The 3,864-nt window shown below is 31.6% G+C and overlaps 1 protein-coding gene across 4 annotated transcripts in view; it reads right to left on the reverse strand.

Annotated features, from left to right (window-relative positions):
- The window catches only part of LOC108004365 (uncharacterized), a 45,804-nt gene that overhangs the window by 35,160 nt on the left and 6,780 nt on the right, over window positions 1-3,864 (reverse strand). The window lies entirely within an intron of this gene.

Consider the following 3,864-nt stretch of genomic DNA (forward strand, 5'->3'; position numbering starts at 1 on the left):
TTTTATTCAATTACAGTGACATGATTACGAATATTTTGGACATGGTTGTGCTTGTTTTTAGTTAGCCTAAGTCCAAGGTGTTGAGATATACGCATCAGAGTTGTAAGAGAACGGGTATGAAAGAAGCAGCGAGGTCAGGGTTTTGTGGGAGTGCCTTACAAGAGCTTTAGCGTGTTGCGAGTTTCCAGCTTAATTATTATGAGTCGAAGAGTAGAGAAAGAGTGTATTTAATAAACAGATTTTTATACTTTGAAGCTCGAGCAAGGGTAACATGTTGTAAAGTGAGATTTTTATAATTACGACTACTTATTTAATATAATGTTTTTGTAGTAAGTATTAATTGTTCGAGGATTTTTTCAGAAATAATGAAAATAAAAAAGAATAAGAGGTTTAAGAATAATTGTAGATTATGCAAATTTTTCTCCAAATTAATGCATATTAATTTATTTGGTGAAATTTTAAATTGAGATTGTTTGTTTGATACATATTAATTCATTTAATACGGTTTAATCTGATAGACATTCTCTCAAATTCAAAAATAATACTACAGTGTTATTACATATATCAGCAATTATTTGAAAAATCTATCGATACGAATATATAATTCTTTTTTTTTGTTTGTTTTCTTTTATTATATTTATTATTTATTATTGTATTCGGATTTTATTTCAATCCCTGCATTTCCATTATTTTCCATATTTATTTTTGGAATCTCTGTGAAATCATATTTATACTCTCGTATGAAATTTTTCAACAGAATTTAATTTTCCTAAAATTTTACGATAATTATTTCGGTGAAAATTTTTAAAAATGATAAAAATACCGATTGTGAAGAATGCACTTTGGCAAAGGATAATAATATATTTAATAAAAGAAGATATAACGAATATAACGAATGAAAAAGAACAGGTGAAAATTAACGATAAATATACTTTCGTAAAAAGATCCAATTCTAAAAGAGACGTTATTTAATGCCACAAGTAATCCCATTTCCTCTGCATACGGTGACAAATACTTCCGGTGTTCGAGGGTTAAATAAGCACTGCATGGAACATCAATCATTTGCGAATTCGTGTTGGCCTAATCTCGAACACAGGCTGTACCATAAATTATGCAGAGGATTTTCAAAGGGTGGAATTAACGATATCAAAACTGTTGTTGGGAAATACAAGTATCACGAGTATTGATATTCAATGATGAACAATATATGATGATAATCATTTAAAAAACAGATATTTCGTACGACTTATCTGAATTGTACCACTTTCATTACACGTCCTATCGGGTCTAATCTCTTCTCATATTCCGTGTTCCCTTATGAAAGGGAAAATCTGGGTTCAGATATTAAATTGATAGCAGAAGATACTCTAATCCCAGTCATAAAGTTCAGAATCGATTACACGCCTAATAACGATCGATCACTGCCCCTATTGTAAAATTATAAGGAGAAGTTTTTATTATTCATCAAGAACAGACAGAAATAGAATTTTAGATCTGAATCTGCATGTCAAACGTGATATTAAATTTAATAACAACTTCAATTTATACAGTCGCTTTTCGCATTACGTAATCGAATTTTGTTCCCAATTTTCGATATTATATTGATATATTGATCGTGAAGTAAAGTTGAAACAATGTAATGTGTAACAGATGTAATCTAACTTTTCATATCCGATCATAACACACATGATTCAAATCGATAAATACTTCTCTTGCATTAACAAACACTCCACGCCTCCATTTCATGTAGTTGTACATGACTTATACAATATTTTTCATATTTATTCAAGTAACGAAAATAAAATTAATTTTTCTTCACATGTTCATCTTATCAAAATTCTTTTCAAAATTTATATTTCCAACATTTCATGTTAAATGAATAATAATAATAATAATAATACTAACACAAATAAAAACGTTTGATTTCAGGTGAAACCATTCTATGGACGGTCTAAGAGTTTTGCATCCCCTTGTAACCACACCGTTCCATTCCATCAGCCCCTTAATCTCAAGCCAGCGAATACCACGTGGACGACAGTCACGATTTCGATCGACGTTGTAAGCACGCGTGTTGCTGGCTCGTTTCAAGAGGAATCGAGCTGGCCGATCGAGGCAAGCATCCGAGGCACTCGTCGCCTAATCAACGGGATGCGACAAGCCAAGAATTGATCACGCATCTCTGGCTGGCACCGTTGTATCCCGGTTGGCTGACATCTGTCTTGGATTATTCATCGGGGACAACCTTCGATCGGGACACGTCACGCGGTGGCATGGCAACATTTATTTTCTGGTGTACATCGGCAGTACCGTGTGCGACAAGTTCACTGACCACTTCGCCTCGATCGAAGTGGAAAACGACCGTAGCTGCCTTCGATCTGCCCGCTAAGGTTTCAATTTGGATAAGAGGCGAGAGAAGACAGGACAGGATTTGTATTATATTGCATCGTGAAACGAGAATCCCGTGTAACGGATCGATAGGAAATCGACACGCAATTATGGGTTAAGTCGTGTCGATGGGTTAAGTTGACGGATAAGGGCAACAAAATTCGTGCGAGGGATTTGAAAAAAGTTGAAGAATGGAAATGAGATTTTTTTGAGTTGGAAAGAAGGAATAGTATTAATAGAACAATTTAAATAATTCGAAGTTGAATAAAGATTATGATTTAGAAGGTAGGAATATTTTCGAAACGAGATGAGAAATAGTTATTAAAGTAAGGAATGACTTAAATAATTCAAAGTTGTATAAAAGTATCGAGATTCAAAGATATTATACAAATTATTGTTAAGAATACAAATTGGAGCCAAAAGGAGGAGGAATTTTTAAAATATTTTAAATTAAAATTAAATATATAATTATTAATGTTTATTGCTTAATAATATTGCACTTTTGTGATATAATTTCAGAAACAGTTTGCACGATACCCTAATTAACCCATTCGGAGCCAGTGGACTATTCAGTGCTTATCTAATCTAAACCATGACGCACCATATGCATCATGCAAAAACATTTGCATTCTAACAAAGAGAGAGTAAATCTTCAGGGATTAACTTGTCTTTTAATTAATCCTGTTATCAAATGTTACTGTTCTTTTGTAATTGAAAAATTTTTTAATTTATGCAAAATGTCAAAAATTGTTATAAATATTTAAAACGCAGTGACTCGAATATTAATTCAGACATCAAATTTGGAAGGGATTATTCCTTTTCCAAACAAAATTATTATTGTTTCTTTTTCGGCCAAAATGGGATTTTGAAACTCGTATATAATTATACATAAAGAAGAAAAGTAAATAAAATAAAATAAAATATGTACATAACATATTTCTTTCTTCTCGTGTATGATCTCATGCATCATTTAATGGCATTATCAATCATTTTATTTCGATATCATTAAGCAAATTCTCATATTGAACATTCTGGAATGTTTTTATTCGTAAAAAAAAAGAATGATTGATTATGATTCATAATTATAATTCATTACAATATTTTAATTTTTATCGAAAATTATTGGTCTAAAAATTAATGATGATAGATTAATAAAATTATATATCGGATATGTAAAACTAAAGAAAATTATTCATCGATAGATACGAGAAAAATAAACAAAGGAAAAATCATGTATATACCTACGATCAAACTCGTGGCTTAATTCCTTAAGCGTAACAGTACAACGTAAACAATATAATGTAAACAGAGACGGAGCTCGCTCCGAGTTTCTCCGAGACCACGAATCTGCGACATTGTTCGACGCACGATCGCGAGGTACGTATCTCGAGTTCTCTTACAGATATAATATTTTATTCTTTGTTAAATATTAACAAGTAAAAAGACTTCAGTTTCACGAAATTAGTTTATCTAGTGACT

This window comes from Apis cerana, linkage group LG10 (assembly GCF_029169275.1).
Source record: "Apis cerana isolate GH-2021 linkage group LG10, AcerK_1.0, whole genome shotgun sequence".
Taxonomy (NCBI): Eukaryota; Metazoa; Arthropoda; class Insecta; order Hymenoptera; family Apidae; genus Apis; species Apis cerana.